This window comes from Suncus etruscus, chromosome 6, assembly GCF_024139225.1.
Source record: "Suncus etruscus isolate mSunEtr1 chromosome 6, mSunEtr1.pri.cur, whole genome shotgun sequence".
Taxonomy (NCBI): Eukaryota; Metazoa; Chordata; class Mammalia; order Eulipotyphla; family Soricidae; genus Suncus; species Suncus etruscus.
The window spans coordinates 33,217,746-33,241,932 of NC_064853.1; the positions used below are offsets into that span (position 1 = coordinate 33,217,746).

At 45.6% G+C, this 24,187-nt stretch overlaps 1 protein-coding gene and 1 pseudogene across 3 annotated transcripts in view; one reads left to right on the forward strand and one right to left on the reverse strand.

The window, feature by feature from the left end:
• The window catches only part of RNF220 (ring finger protein 220), a 247,611-nt gene that overhangs the window by 63,870 nt on the left and 159,554 nt on the right, over positions 1 to 24,187 (reverse strand). The window lies entirely within an intron of this gene.
• LOC126010881 (mitochondrial uncoupling protein 2-like) overlaps positions 9,506 to 24,187 on the forward strand; it is a 93,569-nt pseudogene continuing 78,887 nt past the window's right edge.

Sequence of the window (24,187 nt, forward strand, 5' to 3'; positions counted from 1 at the left end):
TGCCATCAGAAGTAAGGGCTTTGAGGCCCCAGGAGATAAGTAAGAGATGCAGTAAGATAAGGCAATTGCTTTGTTTTGCAGCTATGATTTGATCCCACATGGTCCCCCTGAACTTACACCAAGTTTGGCCTTGGGATGGCTCAGGTCCCAAGAAAAGACCCTGAGCAGCATGGCATCCTTGGACCTTTATAATGAACCACTCACCTGGTGGCTAGGTGGGGGCTCTCATCTTCCTGAACATTACTTGGAAGACTGCCTCCCCTCAAAAGGAGAAAAGAGTGGAAGGTATAGGAATCAGATAGATTTTAGTTCAAAGCTTGGCCAACTACTTTCTAGTTATGTGGCGGCAGCTGAGTTTAAACCATCATAGCTAATGTAAGAGCATTGTCACCGCTATGGCCAGAGCTAAAGGGCTTCCTATTATATGTCACTTTGTCCTCACAGTCATGTTGGCCTGTCTGTTATAGAGATGGGGAAAAAGATGCAGATGGGGAAGGCCCTTGCCTATGGACCAGTCAGTCAGCTGCAGGGCAGAGATGTGGACCCGGGTTGGCTTGCTCTGTGCTTGATTCGGTTTTGTGTTACTTATTGTTGTATTGCCAGAATTTAGGATTTCACAAAATATTAAGTGGAAGAATTGCACCCTGGGTTAGGTAGTTTGGGGAGTCATTTATCTAGTGCGAAGGAGAGAACGAGAGCAAGGTTGGGGCAAAGGGGAAGGCTATAATGGCAGCTGAAGGAGGAAAGGACAGAGGAGACAAGGGGAAGAACTAACCACTCTCAACACTTGAAGGAATCAGAGTTGCAGTCTGGATAATGACCTAGGATGAAGTTTCTTCGAGGTAGGCTGGAGGGAGCAGACCTAGCAGCAGCAGAGGCCTCAGAGATGATGAGGGGAATGAGACCCAGAGTTCCATGAGAGAGCACTTTCCTGCCCATGAGGGGACATTCATGGAGAGAGGGGTTCAGGGGGGCTGCGTAACCTTGCATGCAGAGCTGAATTAAAGGAAACACCCAGGGGCAGGGCCAGGAAAGGAAGACCCACTTGTTACCAATTGGGGGACCTGGAGGTTCAGCCTGAGATCTTCTCTCCTCTGCTTGTCCCCAAGATGCTGGTGCTGCTTCAGAAAGAGGAACCAGGAGCCCAGTTGGCTAAATAATTGTTCCAAGATAAATCTCAGAGAGCAACTCTTGTTCTACATCAGTCCTGGGCTCCCTAGTCTCAGTCTTGTCAGTATTAGAGACTCCTGGGGACAGCCAGCTAGGATCCCAGCATCCCACACCTTTCCTGGGGAGTCCACCTCTTTTTCTAGAGCCAGCCAGGCTCTCCTCCAGTGAAGCAATAAAAGGGGAAAATCAACATCCCAATGATCTTGTTTATGGTGCTAAGTAAGCTGTACAGCTTAATCCGTTAGAGGTTAATGAATTTACAACTTGCTTTGGAATTTGACAAGGGCTGTAAAAGAGGAATGAACCACTGGGCAGCTCCTTCCTTAGCGGCTGCTGTGAGGGTTAGACTAGCCTGACCTGGTTTAAGTGGTGGGTTCATGGCCAATAAGTTGGGCTTTGACTTAAATGGACACAAGAAGGACAATCCAAGGGCCAAAGGGCTTTCTGTAACCTTCTGGCAGGCTGAGTGAGCTGGAGTTCTGGACTCTTAAGCCTTCTGTGTCCTGGGCAAGTTGAGCCCCCCTCTCAGAGCCTCCTTATAAAGCAGGAGACTTTTCCTGCTTAAATAGGACTGTCCTGCTGAGGATGAGCATAATAGTGAGGTAGCAGTAGCCTGGAGTGTGAAGGAACTCTCAGATTATTCTTTCATTGTCTGTGATTGTAGCTTGCACTTCACTTTATTCATTCAGAAATCCAATACGTGTGTGTGTGTGTGTGTGTGTGTGTGTGTGTGTGTGTGTAGTTGGGGGTAGTACATCCAAAAGTGCTAAGAAGCTACACTTGTTTTGTGTGCTCAGGTTTAGGAATTGTTCTTTTGAGGTGCTAGGGGGCCACGGAGTTTCCCCAATCAAAACTTGTGCTTGCCCTTTCATACACCTCCCAGCCCATGACTAATTCCTTTTTTTTTTTTTTGAGTGGGGAATGGGGTTTTGGGCTACATCTGGCAGCACTCATGGGTTACTCCTGACTGTGCACTCAAAAATCACCCCTGGCAGGCTCAGAGGACCATATGGGAAGCCAGCGTTGAACCCGGGTTGGTCCAGGGTCTGTTGAGTGCAAGGCAAATGCCCTACCAGCTGTGTTATCACTCCAGCCCATCCTTTACTTTTTCTTTTTGCCCCCCTCCCCACTACTTTTATCAAGCCAATGTGGTTTACTGCAGTTCCCAGATTGTTGTTTTATGCTTGCAAAGCCTCTTCACACCCCCACCACCAGAAAACTACTAGCCCACCCCGGTCCTATTGTTCCTTCTTTCCCTTCTTTAAGAGAGTAAAAAAATTAAATTTTATTTTACTTGAATTGGAAAGGAAAATAACATAATAAGGTGGAGGGTATGGTTGGTAATTAATTTAGAGTCCCAGGGGGCAGCTTATGGGAAAATTAAGTAGTTTAACATCAAATCTTCCCCAAAAATTCTGTTCTCGGTAACCACCTAGAGGAAGCAACTTTCCTAATTGCACAAGGACCTGCAGAGTTGTTGAAAACAGGGCACCCACTCTCTCTTCTGCATCATCTGCATTCAAGTTTCCATCTATTTGTTTATTTTAATATTATTCAGTAGTTTGTTGTTACATGTACACAAAATATTTTGTAAAGTCAGTCCTGAATTTTATTCTGCATAACTTTTCTTTTTTTTGTTTTTTTTGTCTTTTGGGCCACACCCGGCAGTGCTCAGGGGTTACTCCTGGCTGTCTGCTCAGAAATAGCTCCTGGCAGGCACGGGGGACCATATGGGACACCGGGATTCGAACCAACCACCTTTGGTCCTGGATCGGCTGCTTGCAAGGCAAACACCTCTGTGCTATCTCTCCGGGCCCTGCATAACTTTTCTTGACACCATGTCATTATGCTCTCTATTATTATTTTAACTTGGTAGAGCTCTAAACAAAATACATTCCCAAGGCTAGCCAAAGAAATAAAAATATTTTTATTAAAATAAAATCTTCTTAGAGTCAGAGTAATAGTACAGTGGGTAGGACACTTGTCTTGCGTGCAACTAACCTAGGTTCAATCTCTGTCACTCCATATAGTCTCCCAGAACCTGCTGGATGATCCTGAGCACAGCTGGGTGTGGCCCCCAAACAAAAATAAGAGAGATAGCATGGAGGTAAGGCGTTTGCCCTTCATGCAGGAGGTCATCGGTTCAAATCTCGGCGCCCTATATGGTCCCCCGTGCCTGCCAGGAGCAATTTCTGAGCCTGGATCCAGGAATAACTCCTGAGCACTGCCGGGTGCGACCCAAAAACCACAAAAACAAAAACAAAAACAAAAAAAAATATAAACTTTCCTTGAATATAGCCAGTTGGATTTTTTTTCTAGAGCTATATCTTAAGCACAAGCATATATCTATATCTATATATCTATTGGGTTTTGGCCTCATTTGGTGGTGCTCAGGGGTTATTACTGTTTTTTTACACAGGGGTCATTCTTGGCTGTGCTCAGGGGATCATATGTGATGCCATAAATTGAACCCAGCCAGGTTGGTCACAGGCAAGGAAAATGCCCTATTTACTGTACTATTGCTCTGGCCTTCAAACGTAAGTATTTATAAGAAAAAAAAGGAAAGTATTGTAGGTAAATAGCATGTAGACTTAGCACATAGAAAGAAATAAATGCCAGAGTATCACTGTTCTCATAAGGTTACTGTTATAAATTTTTGGTTTGGTTTAGGACCACATCTATCTATGTTTATGGCTTACTTCTAGCTTTGTGCTCAGGGATCACTTTTAGCAGTGCTTAAGTGACCAGTGTAGTGAGGGATTGTAGTCTACATTTCACTTGTCTATATGCCTTACATTTATTCATTGATTCAGAAATCTAACACATTGTGTGTGTATGTATATGTGTGAGAGTGCATGCAAGTCAAGTACTTAAGCCCTCTGTTCCTATATTTATGATTTTTATGCATACTCTTTATACATATTCTAGTATCATATATATTTATATATTTGTTTCATTTTGGGGCCATACCCTGTGGTCTCAGAAATTACTTCTGGCTCTCTTCTGAGGAATCACTCCTGGTGAGCTCAGGGGACCATATGGAATGCCAGAGATTAAACATGGGTTAGCCTCATGAAAGGTAAGAAGAGTCCCACCCATTGTTTTGGGCTTTGGGCTACAACTGGCAGTACTCAAGGGTTATTCCTGGTTGTGCTTAGGGGATTATATGGATGCCATGAATCGAACCTGGGTTGACCACATGCAAGGAAAACACTCTACTACTGTACTATTGCTCCACCCCCAAGCATAAGTATTTATAAGAAAAACAGGAAAGGGGCCAGCGAGGTGGCGCTAGAGGTAAGGTGTCTGCCTTGCAAGCGCTAGCCAAGGAAGGACCTTGGTTCGATTCCCCGGCATCCCATATGGTCCCCCCCAAGCCAGGGGCAATTTCTGAGCCCTTAGCCAGGAGTAACCCCTGAGCATCAAACAGGTGTGGCCCCCCCCCCAAAAAAAAAGAAAAGAAAAACAGGAAAGTATTACAGTTAAGCTAGCAAGCAACAGACCTAGCTTTAGCTGTTGCCAACCCACTATGCTATTGCTCTGGCATCATATTTAACAATCTGTTTATATGTAAGTCTATACCCAGTTGTCACATTTACACATCTCTACATATTTGTGTATATATAAAGTATTTCTTTTAGCTCACATGAGACGGAAATATTTATTACAGAGTCGTGATAGTGAAACGGATTATGTCGCATTCAGTATCCATCACCAGACAACCAAATTGCACTCACCATTTGAGAAAACACTGCAGTTTTCTCAAGTATCAGAATACAGGAGATGAAGCTGAAGATACCGTTGGAACACAGATATCTGGAAGCATAGTGTTTGGAGCTGCTTTTGACCACCTCTAGGGGTTACTTATGGGCTATTACTGGTATAGAGCTCTGGTCAGTGACTACATTCTCAAAATAAAAAAAATTCAAACTCGGTGTGACACTTAGTCAAGGTGCATGGACCAGGAGCAGTGTAGGAAATCCGAACAGACAGAGTCCATCAGGAAAAAGGGGGGGGGGGGGGGGGGGGACATGGCTTCTAGTTCTATTTGAACAGGGAGAGGAGTGGAGTTGCAAGCAGCAGTAGCAGCAGCAGCAGCTGTAGCAGTAGCAGCAGGAGGAGGAGGAAGGAGACTTTTTCTCTTTCATTCTCCTATTGCTTTGTGAGACTGCCAAGGTCAAAGACTGGGCTGCTGTCTTTAGGGTATATGCACCAGCAGAGAACCTTTTAGGGATGGAGCTCCACAAACATTTCCCAGGTGAATCTCTGCAGATGTGGCTCTACTCCAACATCAGACTTCCTGTACAATGTACTCTCTTCTCTTCTTGTCTCCCTAGGCTCTCCTCCTTGTTGAATATCCTTCTTATCCTATCGCAGACTGTTGGGGTGCACGAAGAGATGTTTTCACAGGATCAGAGAGCTAGTACAGAAGGTAAGGCACTTGCCTTGCATGCAGCTGATGCAAGTTTAATCCCTGGCGCCCTAGATGGTCCCCTGAGTTCTTCCAAGAGTGATTTCTGAGCACAGCAAACAGTTAGCCCTGAGTACCACTGGGTGTGGCCCCCAAACAAAAACAAAAGAATAGATGTTTGAGGTGTGCTTGAGTGGAAGGATGCTGCATTTAAAAACCAGGACTTGCTCTGCTTTGGCTGGGATGCTGATTTCTTTGGCTTTGCCTCAGAGAATCCCTCTTTCTGGACTTTCTCATCCAAGCTCACTAGCTTCTGGACCCCTGTGATAGTGTTTTTTTTTTTTTTGTTTGTTTGTTTTTGGGCCACACCCGGCGATGCTCAGGGGTTACTCCTGGCTGTCTGCTCAGAAATAGCTCCTGGCAGGCACGGGGGACCATATGGGACACTGGGATTCGAACCAACCACCTTTGGTCCTGGATCGGCTGCTTGCAAGGCAAACGCCGCTGTGCTATGTCTCCGGGCCCTGTGATCGTGTTTTTAAAGTTATTTCTCTTCCTCTATCTTAATTCTTTTCTCTTGAAATGCAAGTTCCCACTGATTATAACATCCTGTCAGCATGCCAAGAACCTGGATCAGGCATCCCCCACTTTGGTGAGGCAAGGTGATTGCAAGGTGAGTGCTGGGGGTGGCCTGAAGACACCAGTGCTAGTACTGGTACCACATAATAGGTGGGCGAAGCCTAGTCTCTTCTGCCAGATGACTGGTACCTGGGACACACCCATACTGGGTTCATATGCCAGGCTGGCAGGCATTGCTGCCTCACACATACACAGGAAATCCCATGAAAGAACATGTGAGATGAGTAAGACCAAGCTGGCCTTGGCAAGCTGGGCCAAAGAGGAATGAGCAAAGTACTCGGAGAGCCCAGGTTCTAATGAGTCCTCCAAAGGGCCCATGGGTGTGCCCTCATCTTCTTGTCCTCACAGCACTTCATAGACTCCCACTTTCTACCCTCAGCATAATCTCAGAGTCCTTCCATCTTTCCTAAAGGAGAGTCCTCATAGGAAAACACCAAACTTTTGTCCATCTCCCCTGTTCCATGCACCCCACATCTGGATTGTTTGACCAGACTTGATTTTCCCTTGATACCACTCCATGCCTCTGGCATGTATGTGTGGCCAAGACAAGGATGCCTGATCGAGCCCCCTGACAGTCATTTTGCTCTTGAGGGAGGGTCCCTGAGGGGTCCACCTGTCCAGCTGGTCCCACTGCAGGGGACAGGCAGCTGGAACCCATCCTGCAGGCATAGAGGCTGAAACAGGCTAATGAATCCTGATGGGAGAAGTGACCTTTTCCAAATGCCACATGTCATTGGATTTTATATCACACAAGGACAATGTGCCATGGGTATTAAAATCGTTTTTCCAATAGTTATATATGTGTGTGCATGTGGTGCAGGGTCTGTATGACGAGAGGAAAATCCTAATGAAGATGTCACTGAGGAGGGTTCCTGCCTCTGAGACTGGCCTTCTGGCTACTCCCTGTCTCACCAGAATTAGACATTAGACTGCAGCTCTGGAGAACAGAGAAATCATTCTCTCTTGAAGGACCCTGGCCTCTGCCTTAATTTGAGACTTGGCCTTAGCTCTATATCCTGATCTAGACATTTCTATGCTATGTCACAGGGAAACCAAGACCTGGATTTCAAGGTTGGGGCCCTGATGGCCACAAACTCTTGGTTGGCCGATGCCTAGGAGGACACTCAACTATACTGCATGCCAGGGACCCAGGAGTGCTCAGAAACTCTAGAGCTCTGATGGTCAGAAAAGGCTCAACTTGGCCCCTAGAATCCTGGATAATTCTACTGGAAGACTCCAAAGTTCTAATTTCACCCTTCTTTACAAAATCCCCAGCAGGGACTGGCCTAGATATATCTAAGGCCAGGAGAGTCCAGACAGCCCCCGGCAACATTCCTACTCCAGGATTTTGGCTGCTTGGAAAGTTCACACACAGCTTGAGCTAACATCTTTGTCTCTGGAAGTTCCTTCAACTGGTCTGTGTTTATAACCTGTTGGACTTGGCCAGAAAAGGTCTGTCTCGTACAATTGTTATTTGGGAATCAGAGAGCATCACTAATAATAATCCCTGGAGTTTTCATTTGTCTAGATCAAGCATCTTGAATGTATTTGCTGATTCCTACCTGGGACATCACTCCAAGTGTTATTACCCCAAGGCTCTTAAGTTCTGTTCCACTGGGAATGCTAAACTTATTCTCTAGCATCATGGACCTTATTTGATGGAATAAGGAATTTTACCATTTTTTTTTCTGAGCCATACATGCTGGTGCTCGGGTGTTATTCCTGGCTTTGAACTCAGAAATCAGTCTGGTGGGCTCAGGGGATCATATAGGATGGAGGAGCTTGAACCTGAATTGGCTTTATGCAAGGCTAATGCCCTACCTGTGGTACTATTACTCCAGCTCCAAGGCATTCTCCTTTTTCAAAGTTCTTTTTTTTTCAAAGTTCTTTATTAATGTTAATGGGACAGCACCAGTTCCAAGAAACTCAGTTCTCACAAATTCAAGAGGAGTCAGCAGAGGTCAGAGGATAAGGAGTCAGTAATACTTAAATAGCTGTTTGTCCCAGAAAGACTCAGAAAAAATTGCCCAGTGCTTCAGTACCAATTCAGGCTCACTTTGCTCCTTCTTCATCCTCAAGCTGGCCAGATAGGCCCATGGTGAAGTGACTACTTATACCTCAATGGGGCTACCCCCTTTTTAGCTTTCTCATAACAGAATCCAAGGGTCTAAGAGCAGACTAGGGTTTCCTAGAGAGATGAAGAGCTCGCCTTATCCTTCCTGCTGCAATCACTGATGCTGCCTCCCATAAAGCATGTGGTCTCTTGCCTGACTGGCTCACTCCTCACCTGGGTTTGAATTTTGGTTCATTTTCTCTTATTTTTTTTCTTTTCATTCTTGGTTTTTGGGCAATGCTCAGGTTACTCCTGGTTCTGCACTCAGAAATCACTTTTGGCAGACTTGGGGAACCATATGGGATGCTGGAGATTGAATCCAGGTTTGTTGCATACAAGGCAAATGCCCTACACACTGTTCTATCACTCTGGCCCTGGTCCATCTCCTCTTTAATATCTTGACATTGGCCATATTACTTAATTGTGCTGTGCCTATGACTTCATTTGAAATATGTAGATAATTTACCTACCTCAGGGTTGCTACAGGGTGGTAGAGAAAAGTTCTTGGAACCAAGAATGTTGAGCCCATATAAGCACTCAGAATATTAGCTATTATTATTATCCCACTCCTGGTTCAGTTATGAAGGTCACAGATGCTAAATAATAGGAGTGTGTCATTCTTGGCAAACCATCAAGCCCTCTGTTCTCTGGGGACAATTAGAGTCATTGATTGGAGCCTATTCTCCCTCATTGGACAGGACCTGAGAAGCACACAGTGCTCAGAAGAGTATCTCCCTCCTCTACTGTTCTGTGCCTCAGAACCTTGTGGGTAACCACAGATGTTGCTGGATTATTCTCAATTTCTTATTGAAAAGCCTATAGAGTTCCTCTAGTTCTGTCAAACGTCCCTCAGCCTGAATTCTAATTCAAGTGAAAATTTCATCTGGCTGGAGGAGGCTACCCATTATTTGAGCCAATCAAGACCATTTGAGTTTTGGGTTTAGGGCCAGAGAGAGAGTACAGGGAGTAAGGTTGCCTTGAATGCAGCTGATTCTGGATTGATTCCTGGTATGGCCTATGGTCCCCTAAGCCATACTAGAAATGATAATCCCTAGAGCCAGGAATAAGACATCAGAAATAAACAGTCCCACCCCTCTCCCCAAAATAAAGAGACTTGGAATCAGTCATTATTCTTCCTGGAACTGTGTCTTCTGCAAACAGAGTTCGCCAGCATGGCGGTAGGTCTTTAGAAAATTCTGTAGTTCAAAGCCAGTAGAGAGAAAACACACCATCTGCCCAGCAGCCAACAGGCTCAACAGCCCCATTATCACCAGGAAAATTACTTCTTATTCTTCAAGACGCTTGTCCTTCAAGCACCCATCTTTCTTAGAATCTCTGGACTAGGATTTAAGTTAAAAAGACAGAAATACAGAGAGACAGAGAGAGACACAGAGAGGGACAGAGAAGGAGACAGACAGAGGCAGACAGACAGACACACACACAGAGAGAGAGAGAGAGAGAGAGAGAGAGAGAGAGAGAGAGAGAGAGAGAGAGAGAGAGAGAGAGAGAGCAGAGAACAGAATTTGCATGCTGCAGCCAACTCTGATTTGATTCCTGGCACCTTGTGGTCTCCTGAGCACTGCTGGGAAAGGGCCTCAAACCTCCCAAACAACAACAACAACAACAACAACTTATTAGAATATACCAGGGCTGGAGAGATAGCACAGCGGTAGGACGTTTGCCTTGCAAGCGGCTGACCCAGGACCAACGGTGGTTTGAATCCTAGGGCATCTCATATGGTCCCCCACGCCTGTCAGGGGTGATTTCTGAGCACAGAGCCAGAAATAACCCCTTAACAATGCCGGGTGTGGCCCAAAAGACAAAAATAAAAACAAAAAAATCTCCCAAAAACAAATACTTTATACCTACTAAGAAGGTGATAATCAAAAAGACAGTTTTGGTGAGGACATAGAGAAACCAGAAACCACATGACTTGATAAGAACATAAAACAGGGGCCAGAGAGATAGCATGGAGGTAAGGCATTTGCCTTTCATGCAGAAGGACATCAGTTCAAATCCCGGAATCCCATATGGTCCCCCAAGCCTGCCAGGAGCGATTTCTGAGCATAGAGCCAGGAGTAACCCCTGAGCGCTGTCGGGTGTGACCCAAAAACCAAAAACCAAAAAAAAGAAAAGAAAAAAAGAAATAAAAAAAGAACATAAAACAGTGCAGCCAGCCATTTTGGAAACAATTTGACAATTCCCCAAAACATTAAATATAAGGTCCAGAGAGATAGCATAGTGCAAAGGGAGCTTTCTTTGCATGTAGTTTATCTGGGTTTAATTCCTAGCACCCCACATGGTATCACTGCACACAGCTCTGGAGGCTCCCTGAACATCACCAGTCTGGGCCTGGCAGTCCCCGGATGATCCAGCTAATCCTAGCAAGGCACTGCAAGGCCTGAGTAGCTCCTTATCCTCTGGCCCTTATAACTGAACCACTGGCCTGGTTCACTGAAAATCATTGGTGGGGTTCCCAGTCCTCCTGAGCACAGCCTCCCAGTTAAATATAGTTAGGAAAATGGAAAACTTTATCAGTACAAAAGTATGTTGGTGGCTGTAGCAATATTATTCATCCGTGTCACAATGGGAGTATCCTAAATGAGCTGGTGATGGTGTAAGTCAAATGTGGGTTAGCCATACAATGGAATATTATTTGGTTATAAAAAGGAATAAATTATTAACATGTGATACATCACAGATGAACCTTGAGAATATGCTGAGAGAGAAAACAGTCCTACAAAAACACTATGTAGATCCCTTGACATGAATAAGCAAAGGCATAGATAGATAACTTAGATTAAGGAGGGGGAAGAGGACTATCAATAGGATTTCTTTTAGAAAGACAAAAATGTTCTAAAATTAGATAATAGAGATGATGATTGCTCAGTTCTGGGAGTATATCAAAACAACGACCACCAACTCAATTAAGTTGTATGTTGTAAATCACATCCATAATGGTGCTAAAAGTTAATCAGGTGTCTACTATGTACTAATTACTGGGGAGCTGGGAAATAGACTGGGAAAGGTGGGGAGAGGGAGTGAACACTTTTTGACCTTGGTCTTTATGGATGAGTATAAGTCAAGCAAAGAAGAGAGGACAAAGATTGCTCTTAGCAGAGCCAAAAGCACAATCTCTGAAGTCAGTAAAGATTTGAATCCTAATTCCATAATATACAAGCAATTAAAAACATATACAAGGGGCCGGGCGGTGGCGCTGGAGGTAAGGTGCCTGCCTTGCCTGCGCTAGTCTAGGACGGACCACGGTTCGATCCCCCGGCGTCCCATATGGTCCCCCAAGAAGCCAGGAGCAACTTCTGAGTGCATAGCCAGGAGTAACCCCTGAGCGTCACAGGGTGTGGCCCAAAAACAAAACAAACAAAAAAAAAACATATACAAGCTATGTTACATCATTAAGTTAGTTACCCTCTTTGTACCTCAGTTACTTTGTTTGAAATAAATGGGGATACTTATAGAATGACATATTCAGCAGAGTATAAGGTATATATTGAGGGTTGTGATGATGAAATTAGTCAACATATTCAAAGGTGCTAGTTCAGAGACAGATAATAAGATCTTGATAAATATTAGCTGGCTGGCTTTTTGGGTCAGGCAGTTTGGTGTGAAAAAATGAGACTTAGAATCCACAGAGATGAGGAAACAAAGGTAGAGATCAGATCATAGAGTGCTTATAAGCAAGTAGAGGAGCTTGGTCCAGAACAAGAGGAGGCTGACCTCTGGGAAAGAGCAGTTTATCTAGCCCACTTTTCCCAATTGAGTAGGAAGATGGTGATAGAGAAATAGAAGAGTAACTGTCACCCAGAGAGTTTGGAGGATGAACCTGAAGGTCAGGAAGTTTATTGAACAACCTCTACAATGTGTAGAGGAAGATGATGATGGTCCAGTGGTTCTGTAGGTTAGGAATAGAAGTCTTCAAGATTACTGGTGAGAAAACAGTTCAGGAGTTAAGTCTGGGTAAAGAGATAGCAAGGTGGCAGATACATTCAGAGATAATGCTATAACAAACCCTGGATGTCTTCTTGAGGTCAAAGAGGGAGATATTCAATTGTTTATACACTCATTCGATTTGTCCATCCTCATGCCAACATTCATTATGAATTAATCATGTTTCAGGAGTATTGGAGTGAAACTAGATGAATATGGTTTTTCATCTCTGGGAGGAAAAGTGGTAGGAGTAAGAGAGGTGAGTATAGGATACAGAAGTAGAAAAAGTCAGTTATAATTTTTTTATCTAGGACTAAAAAATATCTTTAAATAGCTACCCATTGTACTTGAGTACATCTGAAGTTCTTGCCGTAGACTGTAAGATCCTATTTGTTCTGCTCTTTCCTGCCCCTCTGACTGCTTGTCCCACTTTCCTTAGTACATTCTAAGTGCCCTGAAATTTTTTTGGAAGGCCACACTTGGTGATTCTCAGGAGTTATCCATGGCTCTGTGCTCAGGTATCACTTTGGTGGGACTTAAGGGGACAAATGGGGTCTGAACCCAGGTAGGCTGTGTGAAAGGCAAGTGCTCTACTGGCTGTACTCTCTATTGGGTCCCTACTCTGACCTTCTTATCAGTCTCTGATCACCCCCAAATTCTTTCCTTTCCCAGGACCTTTCTTTTCTCAGTTCAAATGTCACATTGGAGAATCTTTCCCTTGATCATCATCCTCTGTAAAACAGTTCTTCCTACCATAGTCTATCTAATCATGCTGTGTACTTCCTTCCTACTAAAGATCAGTCTCTTCATTATCTTGTCTTTTCCCCTTGTCAGTTTTCAACCTCCAAGGCAAAAGGTCTTTGATGACAGGATTTTATCCACCAGTCTATCTCCTGTGCTGAGAACAGAGTAGGTGCTTAATAAATCTGTGCTAAATGAACGGATGAATGACTTCAGATCAGAGAGGCACAAAGAAAGGGTAGCAAAGGTCACTAAAGGTGGTCAAGACTTAAGAATTGGGGGTATCAGATGGCTCATCATGTCATGGGGATCTCAGAGTCCCTAAAATGTGGGAAGAATATAGAGTCGAGAAGACTATTGTGTGTACATGCATTGGGGGGTTAACAAAGAAACAAATAGAAGACAAAGATAGCAAGTGATAAATGGTCTGGCCAAGTGATAAGAGTAAAGGGAAAAGAGACTTCCTTTTCATTTGAGAATGACTTGTGACTGCCTGGAAGTGAAGGAAAGGTAAGATAGACAGGGTTCTTGGGAGATTGAGGGGCTTCCTCTACAGAGAGCCACTGATAGCTTGGAGACTTTGAACAGAACTGAATCTAGTTATGTTGGGAGGAAAAGGGACTATTAAGATGTTGGAAGGGAATTTATTTGTGGCTTCAGGAACAGCTCTCTGAAATAAGAGAAGCTAGGAGTAGGGATATCCATGAGCAGGGAAATGGAGTATACAATAGTTTGGGGAGCAAAATAGTGGGGAGAGGCTGTAGAAGCTTGTACTTGGTCAGTGATCTAGGATGATTGGGATGAAGAAATAGAAATGACTAGGTTCAAATGCAAGTTGGAGATCAAGATTGTTGTAGGTGGAAACGACACCACCTTGTCGACCAAAGTAAGAGAGTCTATCTTGACTATGTGGGTCTCTACCTTATGTTAGCCCAAATATCTTGGATATGCGTCCATGCATGAATGAAGGCCTGGAAAATGGTTCATTCTGGATGTTCCATCCTGTTTCCTCTTATTGCTAGACCCAACTTTGCTCCTTTCCCAGCAGTGAGACTGGAGTAGAGAAGGCCAAATGAGCTAAAATGAGGAGAAAGATTTGGGGTCCATGATTAGTTGGAGACTACTTCTGGCTCAGTGCTCAGGAATTATTCTCAGCAGTATTTGTACCAGTGCTTGGGGAACCATGTGGTGCCAGGGATTGAGCCCAGGCCTCCCACATGCAAAACATGTGCTCAGTCCTTTGAGCTATCCCACTGGCCCAGGAAGATTATGGAGACTGTCACTTGGCCCAGTTTGACCAAGCTGGCCCAGTTTAACCCAGCCCATGGTCAGTATAGTTAGTAATTGTCCGGCTGAAATAACAAGCTAGAGACAAGAAACGTTGGCCGACCCTCTGTGTTTACTCAGCTTTTTCCCCCCTTTTTCTTTGGACAATACCCTGCTGGGCTGGGGCTGTCCTGCTGGGTTGTTGCTGGGGATCCCCTGCCAAGATGGAGCCCAGCTGCTTGGCTATTTACAAGGCGAATCCGGTTTTCATGGGGGCCCATCCTGTCCTGGCTGGGTAGGGAGCTCAAGGCACAGCATAGCCAGTGGCATCTCCTTGCCAGGGCTCCTTAAGCTGAGGTATAGGAGATGAAGATGGAATAGATCCTACATGTGCAAGGCCAGAAAAGGCACTGGTCTTGTGATGGAGGGAAATGAGGTTAGACCTGCCCCCCAAGGAAATATCTACTCACCCCCCCAAAAACTGCTGAAATATCATGACCATTCCTGTTCTTTCAAGTGAGTTTGTGACAACATAGATGGAGAATTCTCCCCCACCTTCACTGTATTCGTTCTTTCTGGTGGCTAAAGGTCTGGGAATTAATCTCTATTTTTTCTACCACACACCTCAAAGATGCTGTGAGGATCAAAAGTAATTATGTCCCTGCAAAGACTTGAAAAGCATTTGCCACTCAGATGAAGTATCTATGGTAATTCACTGAAGTGAGGCAATCTGGGAGGCTGATGAAGCCGCAAGATTAGGGTCCTTGTGCTAGTCAACGGTAGACCCTGGAGCATGGCACATAGTGGGAACATAATTATTTCATTAACCAAGCAAATACTTCTCAAGAGGGTCTCAGACAAGTGGGAGAGATGGGCAATGAATGCATAGAACACAAGATAGAGCAGGGATGGTGGAGAGTGAGCTGAGTAAGCTCTGGGGGACAGAGAAGACGTCTGTGTGGCCAGAGACTTAGATAAACTAATGTGTCACTAAATGTTAGAGGAATGAACTTGCAGAGTCTATCCTGGGCACAAGCCAGGCTGACCAGGGTGATCTCTCTTAGTCCCTTATTGCCTCTAGGAGTACTGTTGGGGCACTGGGGCTAGTGATCTGGATCTGGCTTGTGTAGGCAAGTGTAGTCAGGAAGCATAATGATGTCTTAGGAGGCTTTTGTTTCTGCTGGCCAATCTTCTGACAAAAAAACAGAAGGGGTGATGAACGTGCTCTCAGAGTTGGGGTTATTTTCCTCTCAAGAGTAAGCAGCATCAAGTTTGGAATTTAGACATTTAGACACTTGAAAGATCAGTTCAAGTGAGTCAGTGCCAGCATCAGAGCATTGCCCAGATGAAGAAATCCAAGAATCTGAGGGAACCTGAAGGCCAAATGCCCAAGTCATAAACACAAATTTCATGGAAACATGTGCTTATCACTTGTCAGGATATAAAACCAATTTTTTGTCCTGAATAGGACACATCTCTGTGAATGGATTGTCACCTTTGTTTAGATGGGTTAAAATTTTTATCTCCCCTCATGCTCTCCTGAATCAGGTATCAGTATCCTACTTTCAGGGATATAAACTCAGGAAACACAATTGTCAAGCCGAGTTCCTAACCCCTTCCAAACTTACTCCTGATTCTTGCCCAGGCCTCTGTCCTGGGTTAGGGATGCCTTCCATAATGCTCAGTTTTGGCTTCTCGATACATCCTGGTCTCTTTTCTCTAGCCTGGGGTCCGCAGGGACCAAAGGCATAATAGTAGCTCCCCCACAATATTCCTCATCTCACAGCTCTTTCCTCGATATAGCAGTCCAAGTACAGGCCCAAGACAAATCTGATCATGTAGTGCTTCTCCTTCAAAATCTTCAGCAGAGCCCTGGGGCTTTGAGAAAAACAAGGGTGAAGTTCAAACTCCTCAGCACCTAACTCATAGAGTTCTAGCAGAGGGTGGATGAGATAATGCATGTAAAGCACTTGGCACACTACCTGGGACACTTAAGGCGTGCAATTAGTAATAGCTATGATTACTCTTATAATAATTTAATAATTCTATAATCTAGATTCTATCATTTTATAATCATATTATATCTACCTTTCCCCTGCTATCTGGTGTTCTACTGCCTGTTTTTCCCCCCATGCTCTTCTGCCTCTCTTCCCCTGGATACTTTTTTCCCTTGGGTACTAGGCAATCACTCTTCCAAATAATTTTTTTTTTATCTATTTCATCCAATGGAGTTGCCACTAAAAGGCCCCTTCTTTTTACTGGTTCCTGATGAACTTCTCCATCATCCTTCCTCACTATCTCATCATCCTTGCCTTTCCTCAAGCACAGTAACAAAACACAATTCTTTGTCCAGACATTCTTCTTGGTATCATAGCCAAGAGGTCAGAGTGATAGCACAGTAGGTAGGGAGCTTGAGTTGTAGGTGGCTAACTTGGGTTTAATCCTCGGCATCCTATATGATCCCCTGAGCCCTGCCAAGAGCTGTCCCAGAGTACTGCTGGGTGTGACCAAAACAAAGCAAGGAAAAAAAGGCATTGAGAAGGATCTAGATTCTTAGTGGTAGATGCTGATGATGGAGATCAGAAGCTATCTAGTGCTGAGAAGTGTTGCAACAGGGAGCTGACTGAACACTGGCTGGCTTTGCTGGGGTGTTGGACAGCTGACTAAGGGGAGAAGAAAGACCAATACAGTGAAGAGTAGTAATGTGCAGGGGGTGGCAGGGAGAGCACTTGGCACCGATGTTGGAACTGTTTGGTAAGGCATTGGACACTTTAGAAGAGATGATGGACAATACCACAGTAACTGGTGGGGTGCTAACAAGGCAAATATTTCGAAAGTAGCCTTTCCTGAATAAACTCCAGGAGGACAATCACAGCCAATTAACATTCATGAACACCAGTTCTGTGCCAGGCACTGTGCTGGTACTGAGGACACAGAGGAAACAAAGATAAATGAGATGATCTCTGCCACCTAGTGGGAGAAGACAGCCACGTGAAAAAAAAATGCCACAAAGGCAGTCAAATGTCACATGTCCCCCGACTGCCTCCTCTCCCATTTAATGTGATAGGAGTCATTATCATCTAATTCTTCAAGCTAGAAGCCTGGACATTATCTCTGACTCCAAGATTTATGTCTGAGATAAAACATAAAACATCTCACAGAGGATGGGTTAGAGGGGAAGGAGACTGGAGGCAGGAAGACCAGCAGGAGGCTGATATTGTAAGTCAGGGAAGGAAGATGGGTGACTTGGACTAGCCAAGGGGTTCCTGAGTTAAAGGGATGCAGATATACTGAGGAACTGTTTAGGAATAGTATTAAGGGAGTCTGGAGATCAAGTAGATGTTCACCAAGAAAGGAGAGGTCTAAAAAGGCCTCAAGTTTCTGGTTAGGCATCTAAACTGAGGTGCCATTGAAGGAAAAGGGAACGGAAGGAGTGAGAAATGATACATTCAGTGTTGGGAGTATTGACCTTTATGGAACTTTATGAGTGGCTGGAAAGCAGGCTGAAAGCCTGGGAGACTGATTTAGATTGAAGTTAATATTTGGAAGCTTTTGGCTTATGGAGAAACATTTAATGGGAGTGGTCGAGTTTATAGAGCATGTGCAGAGAAAATTCACTTATTTGCTGATTCAATAAGTTTGGTGAGCACTCGATGTTCCAGGGACCATAGTAGGCACTGGACATGAGTAATGAACATTACTGACGCTCTGCTGAAGGGAAAAGAGATGCAGAGAATGAAGTTGGGTCAAAGTTGCTGAGAGTTGAGGGTGCATGATATTGGGGGCTCTTGGAAGAGGTGACATTGGAACAAACATATGAGCCAAGCAGCAAGGGAGAATCGTGAGCATCTGTGGGAAGAGTGTCTCAGGCAGATAGAGCAAGTTCAAAGGCACTAGTGGAATGCTCACAGGCAAAGAAGCTTTGCAGACATGTTTGCAAAAGAGAATCTTGGCAGAGAAGGTAGGTGAGAGCAATGCAGGAACAGTCAGGGGCCACCTAGGGCAGAATAAGATGCAGGATTTTGTTCTGAGAGTTAGGCTGGCCTGGAGAAGTGTTTTAGGGGAATTAGCATACTCGAATTCATGTTTGCAGGGATACTGTGAGGTCCAGATTGTAGGGAGACCACTGCAATAAGGATGAAGGATGCTGGGAGACCCCCTTAAAAGCAGGGGTTGTAGTTAGAAGTAGTATGGGCAGCTTCCCATTGGCTGATAGGACAGGTAAGCAAAAGAAAGGTACCAAGGGCCAGAGTGGAGTGAGAAAGGAGAGAGACTTCAGTTTTTATCTCTGTGGGAAATAAATCCATAAATTCTGTACTTCATTTTCACCAACCAACAAGCATGTATGTGGCCCCAGTGGCACACAGACCCTATTGTAATGCTGGTGAGGAGAAAATATGAGTTTTAAGAATTGAAAAATGCTATAGAAAAGTGAGCTGAGTTGATAGTTCAAAAGACCAGAGTACCTGCTCTGCAAGCTGGTAGCCAAGATTCAGTTCTCAGCACCATATAGTCTCTGAGCACTGAGTTGGAAACGAACACTGAACACCACCAGGCATAGCTCAAAAGCAAACAAATAAACCAACGTTATGAAAATAATTATCAGAGAACTTACAAAGTGGCAAGGAAGTGTGTAACACTAGATGGGAAATATATAAAGCCTTTTCCTCTTCTTTCTTTACCTCTCCTCTCCTCTCTCCCCTTTCCATCCACCTCTCTCCTCCTCTCCTTTCTTTTCTCTTCCCTTCTTCCTCTCTGTGGAATCTCAGCAACTTCACTCCTTCCTGAGAGTCCTGGGCCGACACTGCCAGAGGGATAAAGAGACCCTGGGCTCTACTGGGTGGGGTCCAGGCCCACTTTTACCCGGTCACAGCCTTCACCCACCACCCAACCCTCTTGGTGGTGCCTCTATCAGCAAAGTCACGGCCCTGGTTCCTCTGTCTCCAGGTTTAAGAACATCTCTAACTGCTCCTTGGATAGCTCAATTAGTAAAGTGAATATATTATATAAAGTCTAAAAGATTAAACTATCATCGTCAGCCCATAATTTCATGAAGAAGTCAGGGGACCGTATCCCTCTTATTAACTCTATAACAAATGTGATGAAAATGTTCAAATAGAATGTTAATGCAATGTTACGTGTAATTTTCCCAGGCGATTTTCTGCTGAAATATTTCTTTATTAATAGTAATTGAGGGTATAAATTATGAATGAGGCGATTTTCTCCTTTCAGTAGGAAAGACGTACTAATGGCAATAATTCTTTATAATAATTTTTGGGGAGAGTGGGGCGGGGAGAGAGGCAAGTCTAAAAAGAGACAAAAAGCCCTTCTCCAGAATCTTCCTCAGGAAGACCAGGCCATGACCACCATCCCCTCACCTTAGTGTTCCACACCCTGGATGCTGGTGAGGAAGGCTTTGTTCTCCCTCAGTTTCCTCAGTAACCTCAGGTCTGTTTGAAGGAAGGAAGGAAGTTTTTGCCTCTAGTCCTGTAACAGGTCAAGTTCTGAAGTCAAACTTTTCTGCCTTGAAAGTTTTCTGCCAACAAGACCTAAGCGAGGCTCTTCTGCTGAGCTGCATGTAGTTGACCCAAACAAATTGTTCTTGTCATGTCTTAGAATATTTAGGAAGAATTTCTCAGTGAGAAATCTTCTCACTGAGTCCCTATTCTTTTCCACAAATAAAGAAGACAGAGTAGGGGTAAATATATTCTGAAAATATTATTATTTTTTGGCTTTGGGGCCACACTTGATGGTACTTAAAGTGTTTACTCTTGGCTTTGCACTCTGGAATCACTCCTGGTGGGCCCTATGAGAGTGGGCTTATATGGGATTGGATCTTTTAAATCTGAACCTGTTTTGGCTGCATGCAATGCCAACACCCTACACACTGTACTATAACTTTGGAATCTTGGGGGATGAGCCACACAGTATGTCAGGTAGAGAGCTGTGATTCAGTCCAGGAAACTTTCCCCAAACCCAAGCCCCTTCTCCTGCCTGTTATTCTCCTGCCTTCACAACTCCTACCTCACCAGTCTTCAGCCTGGTCATTCTCATCCATCAAGACCTAGCACAAATGTGGGGCCCTAGAAGAGTCACCTCTTAATTGGTCTTAGTCATTGATTTCTGTCTTTCTGGGTTGTCATAGGTTTCAGTTAAGGACAGTGAAATGTAGGGAAACATCTTGCAAGTTCTTCAGAGTTGATGGCTTTTTTTTGGTTTATTTTTGGGTCACATCCAGTGGCGCTCAGGGGTAACTCCTGGCTCTGTGCTCAGAAATCACTCTTGGCAGGCTTGGGGAAACCATATGGGATACCGGGATTCGAACCACCATCCAACCTGGATCTGTTGTGTGCAAGGCAAACACCCTACTGCTATGCTATCTCTCTGGCCCAGATGGCTTTCGTTTTTATTTTTTTATTTTTTTATTTTTGTTTGTTTGTTTTTTGGGTGACACCTGGCAGTGCTCAGGAGCCACTCCTGGCTCTATGCTCAGAAATCCTCAGCAGGCTCGGGGGACCATATGGGATGCCGGGATTTGAATCACTGTCCTTCTGCGTGTAAGGCAAACACCTTATCTCCATGATATCTCTCCAGCCCCCCAGACGAATTTCTTTTTTTTTTTTTTTTTTTGTGGTTTTTGGGTCACACCCGGCAGTGCTCAGGGGTTATTCCTGGCTCCAGGCTCAGAAATTGCTCCTGGCAGGCACGGGAGGACCATATATGGGACGCCGGGATTCGAACCGATGACCTCCTGCATGAGAGGCAAACGCCTTACCTCCATGCTATCTCTCCGGCCCCCCAGACGAATTTCTTATTAATAAAGTTTTATTGACTTGCAATTGCCCTTATATATATTTTTTTTTGTTTTGTTTTGGGGTTATACCTGGTTGTACTTAAAACTTACTCCTGGCTCTATTCTCGGGGATCACTCCTGGCAGTGCTTGGGGAGCCTTCTGGGGTGCTGGAGTCCACAGCATGAAAGGCAAGAGCCCTACCTGCTAAACTATCTCTCTGATACCTATAGCATATTTCAATGTCAGGAGTAGTTTCCTCTCTCTGTAGGGTGTAGACCTCACTGTCTTCTCATGGAAGTTCTAGTGACGTTGCTACTATCTCTGGCAGTTGTGTGGCTGGTCAGACACAGGGGTAGCAGAACTATGGTCACAGGCAGGCTATCACCCACATATCATTATGGTCATTGCAGGATTTGCAGGTGGGTATGGTGTGATACCCAATGTTCAAAAGGATGCTGAGGGTTCTTAGGTTGGACATGGAACTTGAGAGTGATAAAGGAATTCCAGACAGGTTGGAATTTTGCTTGGGATGACTAAGTGCCAATTCACTATGGTGCCATTCCTGAGGTTAGGGACACTGAAGGGAGAGTGGAGAGGGGGACAAGCTAACAAGTCACATGCTGGATATGTTGAATCTGGGGAATGTGAGAGTCAAGCCAGAGAGATTGTCCTCGTAGTTGGGCCAGGGGGAGAATGAGCCCAGGTGAGGCACTGAACACCATTTCCTCTTGCATTCACAGGCTTGTCTCTCCACTAGATTGGAGTTACTTGCAGGAAAGAGCTAAGCTGGGCCTGGGTAACTCTCATCTTCTGTTACCCACACAATTGGTGAGAGTGAGAAGGCCCAACATGAAGAAAATGAATGACGGAGAGGGAGGAGCAACTGTCTAGGCTTCCCTGGGAGGTCTGGAGTCACCCCGGACCCTGAGTGAGAGACTTCTCCAAGTCTCTCAACAGGGTCTCCTTAGGGCTCATTCATAACATCATTATTAGGGTAATATCTATCACTTTTGGGAGGAGAAAGATCCCATACTGCTAAGAATCACATGCCATTCCTGTCTTCCTCCTCCTCCTCCTCCTCCTCCTCCTCCTCCTCCTCCTCCTCTTCTTCTTCTTCTTCTTCTTCTTCTTCTTCTTCTTCTTCTTCTTCTTCTTCTTCTTCTTTTTAGGGGGGGAGGGGGAGAGGGCCACACATGGTGAGGCTCAGGGGTTACTCCTGACTATGTGCTCAGAAATTGCTCCTGGATTGGGGGAACCCTATGGGACGCCTGGGGATAGAACCTCGGTCTGTCCTAGGTCAGCCATGTGCAAGGCAAACGCCCTACCTCTGCACCACTGCTCTAGCCCCCCCCGTCCCCTTCTTAAAAAATGGAACTTGTTACACCCCCCCAACAGCCAATCAGAAATGGGGTCACTATATGATATGAGGACCTCATTTTGCACAAAATAATTCTCTCCCAAGCCTTGTGTTTAGATTCTTCCCAGTGCCCTAACTAATGTCCATAGCAAGAAATCCCACCTCCAGGACTGGAGATGGAGTGAACCGGGTCCAAACCTCAGCACCACTTATGGTCTTCTGGACACTGAGCTTGGGGTCAGCCCTGAGCATCACTGGGTGTGGTCTCAAAATAAATCCAAAGGCATTTCCTGTCTCCTGTCAAAAACACCCACTGGGTCTTATTTCCAAGAACTCAGAATTGGGAGAGCAGCCTGAGAATACCTTATTGCCACTCCAGGAGAATAAATAAGGAGCTCCGCTTGTTATTAGCACCCTGCAAAGCTTTTTCTGCTCTTCAGCCACACAAGAACCTGAGCAGGAATATCTGAGGAATTTTGGGGCGTAGGCCAGGATATGGGCCTTCATGGTCAGGCAGGCTCAGCTTTCTGTCCTTGGAGGATGGCAGGAGATGGACTGGGAAACAAAGCTCTGTCAGTGCCCTGCTCTTAGTGGCCACCATGACCTCTTGACCAGAGGCCACTGGGGTGACCTCCAAGGGTATCTCTATGTCTCCCCAAGCAGGTGTCAGGGGCCAGGAGGCCGGGGGAGAGCTTCTGAGGTTTCTTCTCCCTCCCGCAGGGAAAACTATCCATTAGCAGTTGCCCTCCAAATTAGGGTAATATATGTGCTCGGGCTTCCCTCCCACCGCTGCATGGCGGTAGGCTGCAGTTCTGTCTTTGACCTAGCATGCCTGTGAGCAGAGACCTCCACCTGCTGCTCCGTACCAACCATCTTGAACCCAGGAAGCTCAAGGTGAGCCCTGAGAGGACGGGGATGCTGAGCTGTGGGAGTCAAGTCTAGAGCCGCCGTCTAAGGCATTTTCCATGCCCAGAGGTCTGGGAAACAGCTTGGCATCGCCTGCTAGGACTCCACCCTGCCCCTCCACACTTGGTCCCCATGGAGTACCCCTCTCCCCTTCTTGTTGGGCCAACAGCTCGATCTTGATCTCTTGAACGGGAAGGTCGACTGCAGTGGGGCCTTCTCTGAAAGCCGATGCTAATCTGGTTAGGGGCCAGGCCAGGCTCTGTGCTCCCTCTGTACGACCAAGTGCAAGTGAAAAAATGCCAATTACCAGATGACAGAAAGGGTCCCTGCCCTGGGGAAGGGCAAGCTGGGGGGAGGGCAGGGAGGGGCCCAGTAACGGAACACCTTGCCGGAAATAGCTCCTATCAGGTCCACTTAGTGAGCCATCAACCCCAGCAGATTTATGGGCAGCGTGTGCCCCTCTGATAGATCGGACTATTTAAAGGCAGCCCAAGCCTCCATTTATATCAATGTGAGCAGAGCGGGAGGGAGAGAGGCTGTGAGGTGGGGAGTGAGAAGCCACAAGCAGGCCAGCCCCCCGGGGGCAGGTAGGCTTTGGAAAAGCAAGAAAGTGGCTGTTAGGAGGAAGGTTCTTGGGGTTTAAGCCCCACTGGCACCCCAGACTGGAAGGAGAACGGGCAGGCCCTGGTTCTAACCAGGCAGCGGGCCAGACCCTGCTCTGCAGATGGGCAGTGCAGACTAATACTGGAGAGGAACCCCTGATTGGATTCCAGCCTTGCCCCCCACCTTTCCAGCTGCGGGGCATGCTTGCCCTCCGTGCAACCTCCCCCTTGCCCGGGCTGCTG